The sequence below is a fragment of the Ruditapes philippinarum genome, unplaced genomic scaffold, assembly GCF_026571515.1.
Source record: "Ruditapes philippinarum isolate M1 unplaced genomic scaffold, ASM2657151v2 ctg1013_1_1_1_1, whole genome shotgun sequence".
In the NCBI taxonomy this organism is placed as follows: Eukaryota; Metazoa; Mollusca; class Bivalvia; order Venerida; family Veneridae; genus Ruditapes; species Ruditapes philippinarum.
The window spans coordinates 366,039-386,553 of NW_026851668.1; the positions used below are offsets into that span (position 1 = coordinate 366,039).

General features: G+C 30.8%; 1 protein-coding gene across 8 annotated transcripts in view; it reads right to left on the reverse strand.

Annotated features, from left to right (window-relative positions):
* The window catches only part of LOC132736399 (unconventional myosin-Ic-like), a 61,572-nt gene extending 47,226 nt beyond the window's left edge, over window positions 1-14,346 (reverse strand). For 2 of the 8 annotated variants that reach the window (XM_060723564.1, XM_060723580.1), the window contains exon 1: window positions 140-445. The gene's annotated coding sequence lies outside the window, so the exon portion shown is untranslated. Of the gene's footprint in view, window positions 1-139; window positions 448-1,770; window positions 1,879-6,006; window positions 6,259-10,091; window positions 10,223-14,324 lie in introns of those variants that run through there. The other 6 variants (XM_060723556.1, XM_060723536.1, XM_060723543.1 and 3 more) reach the window with 6 other exon arrangements.
* Window positions 14,347-20,515: the final 6,169 nt, after the last annotated feature.

Below are 20,515 nucleotides of genomic sequence, written 5' to 3' on the forward strand. Positions count from 1 at the left end.
AAAAAACTATTGTGAAAAAAAAAATATACATAATTATTAATTAATTCATGTACGTGTCATATGGAATCTAATTATGTTATAAACATTTAAAAAAAAACTAATCTCAAATCACCCCAAAACACATCGCAATCATATTTACGTTTTTCTTTTCAATCACTCAATCTATATCTTTAAATAAATCCATATTCCAAAAATAACAAAACTTTATAATTATTTCCCCCTTCCAATTAATTATATACCATGCACTGTTATAATTATACTAATTTCCTTGAATTCCACATACAATATATATATCACTTTCTACAATATGACTCATCATTAAAGTACAAATTGAATGAAGTAGCTTTTCCCTACAAAAATCAGATAATTTCCTTAAAGCAATATAAAAACTTTAAGGCATATCAACAAAAACTAATTCACAATGTTTTCCTTCTTGGTAAAACACTGCACTGATAATTTAAGAAATGAAATGAATAAACGGAAACTCTCTCTCTCTTTGTTTGTGTCCAACAATTATTTTCTATTTACATTTCTACCCATATACCTTTATAGCTTTACCCAACATATCAAACAAGATCCTGATAAATACAAATTTAATGGATCATAAATCCTATAGTTTCACCTGTATTCATTTTATTAGGCCATTTGTAAGCCAAAATTTGTGGATTTTCACTTTATGAATTTACTCTAATTTAGTGGACATTCTGTCTCTTACAGACATGACTTTGTATGCTGATAATTGTAATGATCTATTTAGTATTGAACCCAGAAATCCAGCTTATATAAAAGTGGCATGCCTCCAGGTTAGTTCAATAAATAAATCTACTATAAATCAAACTTACAAAAAATAAATTTATAGTTTTATAGATACAATATACATATACTCATTTACAATCCATGTGAAACTTTGAATGTATTATTTTTACAAAGTTATCAACAATTTCTGTGGATAGATTTAGATAGTAACCCTGGACTGAATCAAAATCACTTACTTTTTACACTGGGTATCATTTTTAGTTATTATAACAATTTTAAAAATTTCATAAAAGTTACCTCAATTCTTGAGGCATGCTGCTTTAACATCTTATTTTTTTATTACAATCTTCTTTTTAGAAACTTAAATATATTGATTAATCATTTGAGCCGTGTCACAACAAAACCAACATAGTTGGTTTGCTACAAGCATGGATCAAGACCAGCCTGCGCATCCGCGCAGTCTGATCAGGATCCATGCTGTTCACTGTCAGTTTCTCCACTTGTAATAGAGTTGGCAAGCGAACAGCATGGATCCTGATCAGATTGCACGGACGCGCAGGCTGATCTGGATCCATGCTGGTCGCAAACCCATTATGTTGGTTTTGTCGTGACACGGCTCATTTCTTATTTTATATTACACGGGACCAGGCTGTATACTGATGGCAGCAGAATTTTTGATACAATTTTACTTGTACGTACTTGCTGTGGGACAACCTGTGCAATACTGACAATTGATTTTGCCGCCCCTGCAAAACGAGCAGGCAGCATGGATATTGTCTGCTGTGGTGGCATGGATAGGATCACTTGCCACCAACATGCTTACTTAAGTGTTTAAGACTATTAAAATCTAAATAAGTTAATCATAATAATATGATTGACTGTAGATGACATAATTTTTCAATCTAAATAGAAATAAAATTTGCAAATTAAATCTAATTCAATTATATAAATCAATAAACCCTATTCTTCAATTTCATCGCGAAAGATTAAACCGGCACTTTGATGAAAATTTACCTTTTTGGTCGACAATTATCCAAATATTTAAATCTAACAACCTTTAAGAACTTGTTACTAAGCAATGAAGTACTCCTCCACTTAAGAATAAAAGATAATATGTTTAGGTCAACTTATCAAATAATTTATAAAAATAAAATATTAGGTTCTTGTGACTTATAGCGAAACAGAGTAAATTTTGGAAACATCTTAATGATCTGCGATCACTGATTTTGAATCACTTGCTTCGCAAATGTAGGTTTGATTCCTGCTGAAGCGTTTAAGCTCGAAGGATTAAATTCATAACATAATTCTCACGAATTGCCAAGCCATAGAACACATACATGCATATCAATGTATCACTAATTCTGCTTAAATGTCCCTAACACCCAGGCAACAAAAAAATATGGGTTCGTGAAAATTTACCTTTTTTGTGACATTCGACCATACCTCAGTGGAGAATACCTTAAATATTTCAGATTCATACTGAACTGTGCTAAATGTCAATTTATCATCTGAATTTTTTTTTTCCATGGCCTAAACTGTCAACACTAGCTAGGTTATATCATAGTTTATACTGAACTGTACTTTGTTGAACTTTTACATTTTAGAGACTTTGGATTTTTTCATGTGAGGAAGCTATCCAGCTAACTTATGGCACATTGGTGGTTCTACTCTGAGGTGCCCGTTTGTGCCTGAAATAATGCACTGAAGGGCACCTGAGGTCTTCCTCCACCTGTAATGCTGGAACATCGCCATATGACCTATACAGTGTCGGTGCAACGTAAAACCAAAACAATTAAACAAACAGAAGTTATATTTTATAATCATACTGATCTGTTACCTTAGTTGAACTTTAATAATGACTTTATCATGACAGATACTTTATGTTATCACAATTTTACCTTACGTTTTACCTTCAAGTCATACTAAACTGTACTTTGTGAAACATTACAAATTAAAATGTTTAATGTGGAGTGATACTTTAAAATTTTGATTCCAGATTTATCATTAATATTTGCTTTGTAAAACATTCATAAAAAGTGTGATTCTGCAATTTAACCCTAATCTGCAGTGCTGTACTATTCTTCTCACATAACACAAATATGTACAAAATATCAACATGGAGCAAATTTTTCTTAAATGCCACAGGTTTGTCAATCAAATGCATAGATTTTACATCAGTCACAAATGGCAAATGCTGCTCAGGCTTTTCATAGATTCAAGGTGCAGATTACCAAGGTTTAAAGCATGGACGTCAGACAAGTACTCAAAGGATCGCTAGTTGTGAGGGTTCAAACCCCTATCAGGGTCAAGCCCTTGTTTCTTTGAGCAAGAAACTTAAGACTTTTTTCTCAAGTACTGATTGGTTAGAGGAACGGATTAGAGTTTCTGTAAACTTATAGTTTTCTAAACGATCAAATACCCTGAATAAATATGTATAAACTTTAACATAAAAACTAGAAAACATTCTAAAACGAGAACGTATATGATGACAAAAATGCGATAACATTATACTTTTTGTGGTTTCATGTATTTTGTCTTCTTACTTTCTAGTTTACATCTTTGCCAAAACCTATAACTTCTTCGATTTAGTGATTGTGTGTTTCAGGCTGCATGTACTATTGCATGTATAGACCCGTAATAGATTTTATTCTGTAAATTCACTCAAAGAACTCTTTAATACAATTCCATCAAAAAACATAATTGATTATTTGAAAGAGATAAACTTGTATTCTAGGATCTATTATATTTATTGGCTCATTTATATTGTCATTTACAAAGTTTTACATAACATTTTAAGCCTATTATAGCATTCAGCACGATATGGCCAGTTATGTGTTGACGTGCCGTAAAAATCCAAACAAACAAACAAAATATTCATTCATAGGTGATGGCCCTAATGGAACACCATATTCCAAAGAGAGATATATCTTTGATGTCAGAATCTGAAGTCTTTCATGCATTGTTATAACGAAACATTGGTCTTGTAGTTGAGTTCATTTGCCAATACAAATCTTGAAACAATGATTAACTACATAATTGCACTTAAAAAGAAAGAAAACTTAAAAATTTTATATTGCTTACTCATTGTCATCATACGCCCTTCAATATTTCTACAATGACTATTTGTCAAACTGCATCAAAGTATCATTGTACAAAAGTAAAAAAACCCTTAATTGTTTTAATTGTTGAGTGAAACAGACCTTCAATAGCATTATTGAAGAATGAAACTACATGTAAAAGGGACTCCACTGAGGTTTTTTGACATCATGGGACTGGACATTATTTTTTCGAGATTAATGCTCCATTTGATCAGCTGATGTATGTAAGAAATTCTATTTAATATATATTTTTTGGGGGATTTTTCACCTCAGTGGAGTTCCTTTAAATGTACAAATCTAAGTAGCTCAAAGCTGAAAATATTTAAAAGCCAATTATGCCCTGAAATGCTTTTATACTATTATTAATTGTTGGTGTCCTGTTAAAATGTCCAAAAAGTTCCTCACTGACCAATTTAATTCTTGAAACATCTTCTAACTCTGCTGCCTTTTAGCTTTCAGTACAGGTATAGTGATGTAGTATTTTGTATGGAAATCGAAATACTTCTTTCATCAGGTGATAAGCATCTAACATGCTCTAAAACCTTTAATTTCAAAGAAGAAAACAAAGTGAACCTTTATAACCAGCCTTAGTGGTTGCTTAGTGGTTGAGGATATCCTCTTGATGCCTCTCAATGCTTTATTTCAGGGCTAGCATGTAATTGTTGTTATTCGGAACTTCGGAAATTGTGAGTTTTTCAAAGCTAAACCCCTAGTACAAACAAATTTTTACTGTAAAAGCTTGACAGTTCACAATAGATGAGTCAACCTTATGCTTTACAAAGCTGTAACTGTAAAAGTTTGTTTATAACCCCCCACCCCCCACTCGATCAGCTGGGAAAACCCAAAATATTCTGATTCAGGGGTAAGTCTTTTACGCCTCACCACCTACACGTAACTCCAACTTACAGTCACATTTCAGCTCATTAGGGACAATACATTTTTAAAGGTCTTACAGTCTGATATATTTTGAATTTTGCACTTCTCAGTTGTACTGTGGAGATGTTGTGCATTTCTTGTGGAGAAATGTGCAGATAATCAATATTATGAAATCCAGAAACTGTTAACTTAACACAGGTTTCTGTCATTTTATCATCATACAGTACAGGAAGATGTTTTGAAATAAAGTTTTTAGTAGGTATATATAGTCAATGCATAGTTTTAAGTCTGTATATAATAATAAAACCAAAATAAAGTTTTTTAAATTGGTATAAATTATAACCAAAATAAAGTTATAAGTTGGAATATATAACCAAGATAATGTTCTAACCAAAATAAGGTTGTAAGTTGGTATATATAACCAAAAAAGGTTTAAGTTGGTATATATCACCAAAGTAAAGTTTTAAGTTGGTAATATAACCAAAATAATGCTTTAAGTTGATATATGACCAAAATAAAGTTATAAGTTGATAATATTAAGCTGGCATATATAACCAAAATAATGTTTTAATTTCATATATATAACCCAAATAAAAAAAATGTTTTAAAATTAATGAAAAGGAGAAAAAAAACCAAAAAACTAGCATTAAATTTGTGTGGTCTTTCTGTAAGGTGAGAGATAAAAGAAGAACATGCTGCCTACTTTCATTCCCTTTTTATCACAGCATCCTCATTTAATGGAATGTTAAACAATCAAATTCCTGGGAGATTGCATGGCTGACAGATTTGGATCCGGGGAAGAAATTTAAACTCAAAATCTCAGGTGGAATACACAAAAGATAAAGATTCTTTCTGTTCCCCCATCTGAATTACAGTGTTACCAGGAAACCTGGACCTTAAACTGTATAAATATTTATACAATATATAATACGAGACACCCTTCCGACTTTGAAACAAATTTCCTGACCACAATGCTTGTCTAAACACTTTTAAAAACAAGTTTTCAGTCCTTGAAATGTTGAGTTAAGCACTCAAATAGCGTCAACTTATTAAAGTATCAATCTTTACCCAAGGCAAGTATAAATAAGGCAATCTTTAATAATATATAAACATGACTGTATATAAAATGATTTTCTGATACCTTATACCTAATTAATAAAAAAATACTTCCTTTATCAATATCAATTTTTTTATTTTATTTCTTTTTTTTATAAAATTGATAATTATATTTAGAGTTTGTGAAAAATTCTTTTAAGCATTAAAGAAAAGTTCTTACCATATGACTCTAGTAAATCCTAGAAAATTTATTATCAAATATTAAAAAAAGACAATTTTTTTATTTCACAAAATCTTTTTTTTTTATAAATAAATCCAAGCCAAGTCACTGTTAAATGTACAACTTTAACCCGACCACACCATACACAAAATGCAATTTCCTAGTATTAATCATTTTCCACTTGAGTGGAATTCCATTCACGAAAATCACTCCCTACATAATATACATAAGGAGTGCACTGGATTCATATTAACAAACATGTATTTAACATTTGTGCATTATTACACACTTCAAGGCAAATTTATACATGTTCACACACACACAAAAAAATATAAGTGATTTACAGTTAAAACCTCAAGGCTCTTGAGTAATTTTTGTTTACATTTCTCTTTCCTGTAAAAATGTTAAGTCCAGCAGGGATATTTTTACTTATCTTTAATCTACATATTTAAACTCTCATACCTATAGGTATGTATTAACATTTAGTTTAAACATACATTTTGTATTTAAGCTCGATTGCAAAACAAGTTCTTCCAACTTATATTAATTACTTTCGAGTCCGCTTCCTGGAACGAACCAGTGCTGGTTCCTTAAGAAGAAACATGGTTGTGACCCGATCGGGTAGGGCTTGAACCCATGGGTTGAGAGACAGACCCCTTAACCACTGGAAGATTGCTCCCCTATTAACATTTGATTCAAGAAAAAGGTGTAACAAATTTTCTTAAATTTCAAGGTCATTTCAAAATGTGACAAAACCATTCATCAGTTTAAGGTAAAATTTTAAAGAAAGAACTGACTGAATAGCGAACATGGATGTGCAGGCTGACCATGGTTACACTGGTCCCGATGGGTGGAACTAGGCTAAGAGATAGTAAAGCCTGTGTGCCACCATGGCATGCATGTACTATATAATTTCATTAAGCTTTATACCGGTATATTAATTTATGTTGGCAGCTAAATTTTGATGATAATGAAATTGCTCAAATTAATTAGACTGTTCTGAATATAAGTCACATAATAAGTTAAGCAAAAAAAAAGGGATTGTCTCCCCTACCTATCGTCAGTCTTAGCTGCTGATGCCAATTTTTTTTTTTACTTTATTTGCCATTTTTTAAAAATCTTTTCTTTACAATTGTTATTTGTCATATGTATAAAATTATATTAAATATACAAGTACCTACCTATTATGTATTTTTCTGGCTGAAAACCAGAAGGAAGACATTAATTGGCATACATAGATCACCTTTATTCAAATTTCAGTATGATATCATTAATACAGGTCACCTTATTAGGGTAAATACAGTTACTGATAAACATCTATTGTTCATAATAATTTCAAGTATGTTAAGTAATTTACTGTATAACAACACAAAATTAGGAAGTTGTTACTATTATCTGATTTGAGTCAGTTTTTTGTTTTATTAACTGCACATGATTATGATATTTTATATAAATTCTGAATAAAGCTTTTATACAAGTAGAATTGATTTAATATTAAGATTAAATTCATGTGCGTCAGTAAAAAAAAAATCAAACAATTTATTTATAGCTGAATAAAATTTCAATTTATACTTCTTTCATGCTAATATTCTGTTCAAAACATTTAACTCCATAAATTTTTGCAAAATTTGATTTAAAATGACCTCACATGAAATTCTATTTTAGGAAACTTTTTTCAAAATTTTTTCAATTTTCAGTAACGACATTAATACCGGCAATTGCTTTTAAGAAAAAGACAAAGGGATTGTTAAAGGAATGAATAACAAACTTCTCCTCGACACTTACAAGTGACATCTTATCAGTCACATGACTATAGCTAAGGTCATGTGACATGCCAGACAATAATAGTGAATCATTTGAAAAAAATTAAAAATAAAATAAATGAAGTATGCAATCCAGCATCAGAATGCTTCCAAGTTGAGCTTAAAAATATCCTTACTGTGAGGAAAAATTCAAATGTGATATGAGTGACCTTGATCCTTTCAATATATCAAACCCTACCTAATAGTAGTGAACAATGGAATTTAAGTAGCAACAAACCATACGATATAGATACGATATAGATATGATATGTATGATTGTATGTACAATATCATATATCCACAATATCATTCAACTAATGAAGGTGCACGGTAAAGACATTAATATGCATCACAGACGAGAAGACCAAACCTTCAATGAAACAAGAGGACCATGATGGCCCTATATTGCTCACCAGAAGATATAGTCTACAGGGACACGATTTAAGTACAAGGATATTCCTTGTCCAATAGACCGAAATGATTTAAGAAAATTTTTTGTAAAGGACTTTTTTTAATGATCATTAATGTACAGTTTTATCAAAACCTACCAAGTGGTGGAGGGGCTGTCATCTGAAGTTTAATTTTGGACATAAAAAAAATTAAAAAACAACAACATCAACAACAACAAAAAATACTTTATCCACTCATCCTCCTTAATAAACATTTCTCTCCAAGCACTTTCTTTTGGGAAATAATGCTGCATGGCTTTTATACATGATAAGGAAACCACAGACTAATTAACTGGGAAAAAAAGATGGGGAAAAAATAAATCTGAGAGAAAAAAGGAATAAAAAGAACAAGAAAAAAAAACCTAAGTGGTAGATAAGATACTGAATGAAAGCAGGTGCTCGTATCATGAACCATTAACTATACCTAAACAAACCTGCCAAAATGTATGTTAATCTGCATCAATCAAATATAAACTTTCCAGTAATTGCAGAAAAACTTCATTATATACATTTCGTTCTTTTTTTCCGTTTTTTTTTTTTTTTTTAACAATTACCGTAGGAAGGGAAAATTCTGGGAGGTAAATTATGAAAACCATTAAGTTTAGTCATTCCATGCTGTATCTAGGAACTAATTAAAGCTCTCTTTGTCTTAAAATATAAATGTATTCAATTAATTTAAAATAGATATGCATTTTTTTCTGTTGCAGACACATGTTTAATTTCTTTTCACTGAGTAAATAAATAGTAAAAATAAATATAATCATGCATAATTTTATGTATAATATTAGGACTAGAGAGTAAATAATTGGTATACTTGGCTTTTAAGTTTTCTGCCTCCACAATATAGTTAACAATTTTTTAAGACAACAAAAATAACAGATTTTTATTGATATTTCCCTTTCTTACAATGTTTTCTTTTCATATAATGCTAAAATTATATCTTGCATATATACACTACCGCCACAGGTTTGATCCATATCAGTTCATAAAATGTATACGTCAAATTGGCACCAAATGGTCATATTGATAAGTCATTAACTGTTTTAACAAAACTTAATGCAGTTACATAGAAATATTTTAGTGTCATCATAATTAATACATATAAATTTTAATATTGAAGTGATGTTGACTCACATGTTAATTACATGTGCCAACACATGACATGATGAATCTATGATGTCTGAATCAGAATTAAAGGAACTCCACTGAGGTCCAATAGCCTGATATCATACATTTTGAAATTCTTTCTTAAATCATTTGGTACATTTAAATTTGAAACCAAACAAAAGATGATAATATAAATATAAACAGTATGAAATTGATAATCGATTTTTATGCGATTTTTGGCCGATATGAGTGAATATAGTTTAAACGGTTTTCATTTTATTGGGCCAATTTGCACAATGAAATTGATTATTTCGGGGAAACAGAGAGAGGGAATGATCTGAAATTTTCTACTTGAGTTATTGATCTAGACATACATCGAGTTATACAAAAATCTTGAAAAATATTTTTGGTCACTTCACGTCAAAAAAATCAGTGGAGTCTCTTTTAACTAAACAACGTTGTTATGTTAGATAAAAAAAGCAGTCTCAGTGTCAGAATGTTAGCCTAAAACACTCAAATACAAACAAACAAAACCAACTAAAACCACAACAACAAAAATTTGAAAATAAAAAAAACAAACAATTTTTTCCTGTTGGTATTTCAGGCAAAATGTACAAGTTCAAAAAAAAAAACAAACAAAAAAAAAACAAAACAAAACACGTCTAGTTTAGTACATAATACCCTGTTTAGCAGTAATTAAATACCTAGATGGTAATTAAAATCTCACCATGTGACTCAGATATGTCCAAATATCATGTATATCCAGTTTCACTTCACATACTATATGAGTCAATGTATGACTGTAGCATTTATTTACTAGTAAAGTTATATAACTGTATATAACTGTATATAACTGTTTATCAGCTAACAGAGGTGAACTGTTTTTGATTATTGTGTGTGACTTTTTTTATCATAAAAAAGCAATTAATTGTTCTTCCATTTACCTGGTATCAAAATTTATCAAGAAAAAAAGGCCAGAGAATTTTAATATTTGGTTGCAGTTTAATGTATAAAATTGACATCATATGATACTGGAAATTGCCATTGTCATTTAGGGGAGATGGTGTGTAAGAGGCTAGATAGATCAGTCGATAGAGCCGCAGTACAGTATTCCGAGGGTCCCAGGTTTGAGTCTGTCAGGGCTGCACATATTTCTCACCCTGTGACACCATAACGAATTTTCCTAATTTTATACATGTTTAATTATTCTTAAAAAGAGACATTAAATATTTTTGGAAAGCTTCTTAGTATTTCAGTTCTGGTTCTGATATACATTAAAATATTTCTAGGTACTGATTATTTTTTTAAAGGTAGAAATAGGTTGTAATAAATTACTTTAAAGGTAATTATAAATTACTTTTAATGTAGTAATGAATTACTTTAATGGTAATGATCAATTGCTTTAAATGTAGTAATGAATTACTTTAAAAGTTACGATGAATTGCTTTAAAGTAGTAATGAATTACTTTAAATGTAACGATAAATTGCTTTAAATGTATAATGAATTACTTTAAATGTAACGATAAATTGCTTTAAATGTTGTAAAGAATTACTTTAAAGGTAATGATAAACTACTTTAAATGTAGTAATGAATTACTTTAAAGGTAATGATAAACTACTTAAAATGTAGTAATGAATTACTTTAAAGGTAATGATAAATTACTTTAAATGTAGTAATAAATTACTTTAAAGGTAATGATAAATAACTTTAAATGTAGTAATAAATTACTTTAAAGGTAATGATAAATAACTTAAAATGTAGTAATAAATTACTTTAAAGGTAATGATGAATTACTTTAAATGTAGTAATAAATTACTTTAAAGGTAATGATAAATAACTTAAAATGTAGTAATAAATTACTTTAAAGGTAATGATCAATTTTAAATGTAGTAATGAATAGAGGGTAGTAATATATTACTTCACAAATTACTTTAGTAATAAATTACTTCAAAAGAAGTAAATAATAACAGATTTACAAAGATATATCAAAGTAATAATATATATTATTTCCTTATAAGGTTTGTTTGGTTTGCTTTGTTTAGTGAATATCAAGTACTTGAGATAATTCCCTCACATTAGAATGTATCAGCAGAATGAATTATTGCATGCACTTGAAAACAAGATTATTTTCTGGCATTAGCCTACCCCAACTAAATTTGTGTAATGAACTTGTCTGACTTTGAATTTGGAACAGTTCATTGTTAATTAAGGGATTTCATGATCAAAATATTCAAATTAAGAAGCTAAGTTGATAGCATACAGTCTGGTCAGATGTCATAAATATGTATGCTGGACTCAACTCTTGTTTGTTAGTTTTGTTGGTTTGAATTTCTTAATGCACTTTTCCCGGCAGCTTCCATTTTGGAACAGTTCATTGTCAATTTTAGGGATGATCAATGGGAAAATTCAAAGTGAGTAGGCCAACAGTATGGTCAAAGTACGCAGATATTATTTACTAATGGAGAAAGACTTAAGGGGTCAGTGCATAATTTCAGGCTTGAGGGGGCATCCAAATAAAGAACCACTTATCTTACATAACAGGAAGGCTTGTTGTATAGTTTTGACAAATGAAAAAATCAGAAATACCCCAACAGGAGTCAAACTCACAGTGGTAGAGGGCAAGTGATTTTGAGTCTGTGACCTTGACAACTTGGCCTCGGATTAACAAACACAACTAATGAGCCTGTTTAATGAACAGTAGTGGTATAAATGGATCAAGGCTACTGTTCAAGCCCTGTTGCATCAACATAAAGCTTGGCATAATTGCGGCTAGCTATCATTCAGGGAGATGATTTACAAGCAATTACCTCTAAATTTATATGATAAGCAGATATACAACAATGGAATGTTATCTTGGGCATTATTCAGACAAGACTAAAATAATCATTCTCCTTTAGCAGAACTTAGAAACAAAGCACTCCTCTGTTTAATTGGCCAACAATATCTTTCTATTCCAAGATAATAACATATTTTTCCTCTAACTCATAAAATTTCAAGTTGAAATAAATAGAAATTTAAATGCTTTCCTTATTTTAAGTATAAATCTATAAAACTTCTGAACTAGCTCTTATGCAAGTTTTGTATCAAATTAAGTCTTAGCATTCCAGCAGCATATAAATCTACCTATGCAACACATGTAACCAGTGCAGACCAAGAAAATTTTCAATCAGTTGGTACATCTGTACTTTCTGGTCTGCACTGCTTGTTGCTCATGCAATATATTTTTTGAAATTTTCCCTAAAACTGATGAATGGTCTTGTCCAGATGGAAAGAAATCCACATAAATTGGCTTTTATGCCAGTAGTTCAACATAATTTAGCTGTTACGCCAGTAGTTTCATATTGCCTGATGGTTAGTATTTCCAATGATATAATTGTTATGCCAGTAGTTTCACATAACCAAGCTGTTAAGCCGGTAGCTTTACATAACTTAACTGTTATGCTAGTCGTATCAAGTAACCAAGTGGTTGTGCCAGTAGCATTACATATCCTATCTGTAAATTACCAGTAGTTTCACATATAATCTAGCTGTTATGCTAGTAGTTTCACATAACCTATCTGTTATGTCAATAGCTTCACATAACCTATCTGTTATGCCAGTAGTTTCACATAACCAGTAGGTGTTATGCCAGTAGTATCACATAACCTAGCTGTTATGTTAGTAGTTTCACATAACCTAGCTGTTATGATGGTAGTTTCACATAACCTATCTGTAATGTCAATAGCTTCACATAACCAGTAGGTTTTATGCCAGTAGTTTCACATAACCTAGCTGTTATGCTAGTAGTTTCACATAACCTAGCTGTTATGATGGTAGTTTCACATAACCTAGCTGTTATGATGGTAGTTTCACATAACCTATCTGTTATGCCAGTATTTTCACATATCCAGTAGGTGTTATGCCAGTAGTTTCACATAACCTAGCTGTTATGCCAGTAGTTTCATATAACCAGGAGCTGTTATGCCAGTAGTTTCACATAACCAGTAGCTGTTATGCCAGTAGTTTCACATAATCCAGCTGTTATACCAGTTGTTTCATGTAACCTTGCTGTCATGCAGGTAGTTTCACATAACCTAGCTGTTATGCCAGTAGTTTCACATAATCCAGCTGTTATGCCAGTTGTTTCACATAACCTAGCTGTTATGCCAGTAGTTCCACATAACCTAGCTGTTATGCCAGTTGTTTCACATAACCTTGCTGTCATGCAGGTAGTTTCACATAACCTAGCTGTTATGCCAGTAGTTTCACATAATCCAGCTGTTATGCCAGTTGTTTCACATAACCTAGCTGTTATGATGGTAGTTTCACATAACCTATCTGTTATGTCAATAGCTTCACATAACATATCTGTTATGCCAGTAGTTTCACATAGCCTATCTGTTATGCCAGTTGTTTCACATAACCTAGCTGTTATGCCAGTAGTTTCACATAACCTAACTGTTATGCCAGTAGTTTCACATAACCTAGCTGTTATGCCAGTAGTTTCACATAACCAGTAGCTGTAATACCAGTAGTTTCATATAACCAGTAGCTGTTATGCAAGTAGTTTCACATAACCTAACTGTTATGCCAGTAGTTTCACATAACCTAACTGTTATGCCAGTAGTTTCACATAACCTAGATGTTATGCCAGTAGTTTCATATAACCAGTACCTGTTATGCCAGAAGTTTCACATAACCTAACTGTTATGCCAGTAGTTTCACATTACCTAACTTTTATGCCAGTAGTTTCACATAACCTAGATGTTATGCCTGTAGTTTCAAATAACCAGTAGCTGTTTTGTTTAAGGCCATTTAATCAAGATGTGAGAGACATGAGAAAAAGTTGAAAGTCATTTGCAAAGACCAGATTATATTTGGAAAGAAACAGGAACATTAAAAAGTTTAATTGTGACTACAATTTAATTTGAGTTTCATTGAAGGAAAACAAATCTTACAACATATTAAAATTAAGCTTACCTTTGAACCTTAACTAGAATGATATCCACTGTGACACTTTTAATCCATATGATTATTTTTATATATATTTTTATATTAAAATTCTGTTACTATAGCAACACCACTTGTTTCGCTTACATCAGCAAAAATTTTATATTTATTTAGAAATTCACTGATGAGCCAACGCCCGTGATTTTATATCAAAACAGATTCGTATTGGAATTATTCTCCAATGACTGCGTGCCAGCTTCAAATATTGCTGGGAAGCAATTTTGATATGAAAATGCAAGACGAGAGAAAAAATCAATGTAGGTATAATATTGATAGTCACCTGGTGTCTATGCTGATATTCAATATGTTACCAGGTGTGACATTAATATAACACTTTCGTTTAACGTAGGTGTAACCAGTGTTTAGTCATTTATATTATATATTATTTTTATATATTGGTGGAAATTTGATGGTACCATTATTATAATTAATTATTTTAATTCCTAAAGGGGCATTTAGATGTTAAGTGGCAGCACTCCAATCTAATTTCCATTGACTATTATACATAAATTGAATAAATTTGAAGAAAATTTGTTTTTCTTTACAATAAAATTATTTATAATAATTAGATACATATTAATAGTATCTTAATTAAACTAAAAATAAAATTTAAAAACAAATTTACCAACTGATTTTTTTATAATACACATAATTGAGCCGCGCCATGACAAAACCAACATAGTGTGTTTGCGACCAGCATGGATCCAGACCAGCCTGCGCATCCGCGCAGTCTGATCAGGATCCATGCTGTTCGCTTACCAACCCTATTACAAGTAGAGAAACTAATAGCGAACAGCATGGATCCTGATCAGACTGCGCGGATGCGCAGGCTGGTCTGGATCCATGCTGGTCGCAAACACACTATGTTGGTTTTGTCATGACACGGCTCAATTATGTTTTTTATATTGTATTTATCAACAGACCTGAAAGCATTAAGCTTAGCATTTTGCATAATTATTATTATATATGATAAATGTTAAAAAGCTGGCACACAAACATATGTAAAGGCTGACATAGCGATATTACACTTATGGTGCACGTTCTGTTTTTACTGTTGATGATCTATAATTCAATTATGGTTAAGAAATTTTCTCCTTTAAAGCGGCGTTTCACTATGAGGTCAAAAAACCTAAAAAAAATAAATTTTGAAAACCATAAACTATAAGATCTGAAAGTTCAGATTTATATATTGTATTTTTTACCTACCTCTACAGTAGGTGCTAGTTTAGAGGGTTATTTATTTATTGATCACCTATTTGCCAGAAGGTTTTCTAAGAAATTACTATATTATTAATTAATATAATTATTATTATTTGTAGTATTATAATAATTATATATGTTTCCAAATCTGCTAGTATAATAATAATTATTGACGATGGTATAATTATCTATATATTTATTATTATTATAATTATTATTATTATTATTATTATAGAAACGGCAAAAGCTGTCCATATGGCAAATACGCCGAAAAATAATAGGACAGCCGTCCCTATGGCAGTGAAAGGGTTAAGTCAGATAAAAGAATCTACTTGAGCTCTTAAAACAGCAAAATATGAGAAATATGATAAAAAAAATATACCCTGAATTAATTGAAAATCAATATTTAGTGTGAATTTAAGCCAATTTTGAGGAAAAAAAGCATTTAAACAAGTCTTATTTTGAGGTCATTTTGCACCTTGAAAATCATTATTCTGAAGAAAAAAAAGAAAAAAAGAAGTAAAGAAAATTAATCTGGAATTTTGCACATAAGCTCATAATTTATTGTTATTCGGACCCATACCAAATGGTAGAAAAAAAAACTAGAATTTTTTTTTCATGGACGGAAAACCTGATGAAAGTCCCTTTAACCTTTTCCCTTATAGAAGCGAGAATCGCCGTCTTTTACCATTCCCTGATAGAAGCGAGAATCGACGGCTTTATCGATTACCGCATGTAAGCGAGAATCGCCGACATGCATGATCTCAATGGAAGCGACTTTCGCCGACTTCAATATTTACCTGTCCAAAAATCAACAATTTTCCCGGAAAATAGACCTGTAAATTGTGTTATCGTAAAGATCAACATTTCATGAGGGGATTCCGTGCATAAAATTATGGTGTTACTATTTAAAGTTTTTGTATAATTAGCAACCAACCAGGTGAGGGGTTTTCCTTACGTCACGCAGTTAATGAGTGCGCGGGTCAATGAAATAAATATAGAACGTATCGTAAGACAGGAACAAAAGTGTCTAAAAATAGCATCTAATGAATAAATAGTATTTATATGATCACGGGTCGTTCACGTGCCAGGCATGGTATAATGGATTAGATGTTTGTTTTGGTTTATGATAGCTGACATGTGTATATACACGGATTAATTAACGTCCTGACTAGGGGTATCTCTCTGGCCCCCGCAATAAAATATTTCCGGTAGCAGCGGCGATTTTTTTAAGAAAATGACCGACAAAGAAATGTTTAATAGTTTAAATTCTTTCATGTGCGCTATTGTTTTCATAACAGACACAGCATGGGGCCGTGTATTATACGACATGATAAAATCATATTCCATATATCATCTTTGATGTCGGCAACATGAAAATGCCGAAAAGGCCGTGGAACTCGAGGATGTCTTTCCTTTATCATCATTTGATCTAAATTAGATCTATAAATGATAAAATTTAATTAAATTCATAATTCATGAAGAAAATATATGACCATGACAGCAGAAATTCTGAAATATTTCATTCAACAGTTATATACATGTATTACAGAAATGACAGTTACTATTATGAAATAAATTATAAAAAAAAAACTGATAAAATAAATAAAAAAAAACAAAGTGAGATTTCTTTTTACTGGTATAAAAAAAGGTAAAAAAAGAACTTGTTGTTATTTATTTCACTAAAAATGAATGCTGCATAAACCAAAAAAATTAATAATAAATTAGCCATATTTCCCTAATGAGAGAAAAATTATACATCATTTTATTGTTTATAACTACTGTAATTATACTGTTATACAGCCCACAAATATAAAATTTATACCACTGGAAAGATAATTCAAATCTCTACAAATCTTACATTGACATATATATTGTCAAACTTGTAATTAAACCATTTTACATTAGTTAAAACACATATAAAGTAGCCTAATTTATCTGAAACAATGGAGAAAAAAACACCATCAAGTATATAGTTTATTACTTTATAACTCATGTAGACATATTTGTATAAACCCAACAAATATGATATTTATACCATTGGAAAGGTATTTCAATTATCTACAAACTTTTTATTGATACAAAAATTGTCAAAACACAACTTAATACTTTATTTTCCAGTTAAAGTATATAGGTATCTAATTTGACCAATTTTACCTATAATTTATCATACCCTATATGGAGATAGTGTGTGACTCCTTATCAGTAGGATATTGATTATTGATTATCTATCTGGCTACTGTATTATGGGGTGTAAAGCAGTAAATTAAGGGGGCTGTATCAGGGAAAAGGTTAATCATTGCATTTCTAACATCAAAATTTTAAAAATGCCATAAATTTTTTCCCACATTTATCCAGGGGGCTTTTCCTAGAATAGCTGGAAAAGATTTGTAGCCAAGTTCTTGAAAAAATTCAAGAGGCTTTCACATTATGAAAAAATTATAAAAAAATAAACATGAATAAATGTATATTGTATTAGCCTTAAGTAAATATTTTAAAATTTTCCCTAAAATTAATGAATGGCCATGTCCAGATTGAAAGATGCATAGGTCCATTTTCGATATTTAGCATAGTCAGGGCTTAAAGAATAACAAAGACCTACCTGGAAAGGATGAATTAAATAATCCTTCACTGACTGATATATATAAAACTTTATAGAATGAATGAAAGTAAACTTATAAGGATCAACATGAATGAAAAAGGTATTGAAGATTTATATACCGGTAACCACACCAAAAACCATAAATCAGACCCTGTCAGTGTTTTACTTTATCTTTAAATGTAACATTTCAACAAACATTTGCTATGTTATATATATGTCTGCATGAGTGTTCAGGTCATAAATTGAAATTATGCCAATATCACACCTATGAAAGTAGTTGTCCCATAAAACATGACGATGGCCTGATAATAGGCCTTATTAGTATACTAAATATCCATTCACTAAATATGTATGCAAAAGGTCAAAAACAGAAGATTTTTCCTGATATTAAGACGGTTAACGTTTAAATTTGATAATTATCAGAATATTGTTTTTTTATTTGTGAATAAAGTATGCAAGGGTTATAAATTAGAGTAAAAGATTTCTATCTAGATTAAATTGTCATAAGATAGTGGTAAATTGTCATAGGATAGTGGTAAATTGTCATAGGATAGTGGTAAATTGTCATAGGATAGTGGTATATTGTCATAGGATAGTGGTAAATTGTCATAGGATAGTGGTATATTGTCATAGGATAGTGGTAAATTGTCATAGGATAGTGGTAAATTGTCATAGGATAGTGGTAAATTGTCATAGGATAGTGGTAAATTGTCATAGGATAGTGGTAAATTGTCATAGGATAGTGGTAAATTGTCATAGGATAGTAGTAAATTATCATAGGATAGTGGTAAATTCTCATAGGATAGTGGTATATTGTCATAGGATAGTGGTAAATTGTCATAGGATAGTGGTAAATTGTCATAGGATAGTGGTAAATTGTCATAGGATAGTGGTATATTGTCATAGGATAGTGGTAAATTGTCATAGGATAGTGGTAAATTGTCATAGGATAGTGGTAAATTGTCATAGGATAGTGGTAAATTGTCATAGGATAGTGGTAAATTGTCATAGGATAGTAGTAAATTCTCATAGGATAGTGGTAAATTCTCATAGGATAGTGGTTATACCATCTATGAATAAAACATGAATAAATACTGAATGTTGTTTTTAATAATAATATTTAGTAATTATCTATGATAAGTATATATTGTTTCTGTTATTTTACACCAAATTATGAAATAGAATCTACAATCATATATGTACCTGCTACAATCTACCAAATATTTGCACGGACAGTAATGTACTCCTATGTCAAAATTTAATTGTGCAATCTATGGGAAGCAACTCTTACTTACGAAATACACAAATGCAGTAGCAGTTGCTTTTCTTAGTAAACTGGAATCACAACAAAAGGCCCCATAAAAGACCTAATCCTCAATAAAAACAACAATTTTTCCCCAACATCATAGGTAAATATTGCTTTAGGGGAAGAACCTGAACTCATACACTAGTTTCATCACAAATATCACTCTGTCACAGTGTGGCTTCTAAAATTTTCAAGAATTAACCAAAATGTAATGAGCATTTCCTTAATTTCAACCACCCAGTTTCTTTTTCTTTGTCTAGGCAATGGATGGCATTCAGAACATCTCTAAATGTGCTAAAATATTTAGTATTTTCTTTAAAAAGTTATTTTATATCTATCATTGTGACATTTCATATTATCAACGCTTTTTTCAACATAACATGGGAAATGAAAACTGTAAATTATCAGAATAATGAAGGATAAACATGGAATATGTTACATATATATATATATATATATAGGTCTTATATAATCAATTATAGGACTAACTTGGTTTCTAACATTATCGCAACTTGAATTGATTGTCCCAGCTAGGACCAAATTTGGTCCCAGGTTCTAGAATATACTGTAACGTGACGGATCGGTCAAGGGCCAACATTTCTATTTCAAAGACCCTGGTTGTCCGCAATCAAATTATAATGTATCTAGCATAAATTTGTCCAGTTTTAGATCATAGGGAGCCGGCACATTGTTTGGATAGCATATAAAATGCTTATTTGAACCTGTGAACACACTAAAAAAAAAAATCACCATCAAATATTATATATAGACAATATTTGATGGTGATTTTTTTTTTTAGTGTGTTCACAGGTTCAAATAAGCATTTTGTATGCTATCCAAACACTGTGCCGGCTCCCTATGTTTTAGATCAACAAAAAATCTAGAATAGATTCTCTACATTTTCAAAATTTCATGAACATTAGCATGCTGCTTGATGACCCTAGATTCTACTTACAATTTATTAAAAGAACAGGATGTCATTTTCCCCATAACAATCGTCTGCACTGTATGCGTTTATTTAGAAAAGGCGGGAAAACTACAGACGTCAGCAAC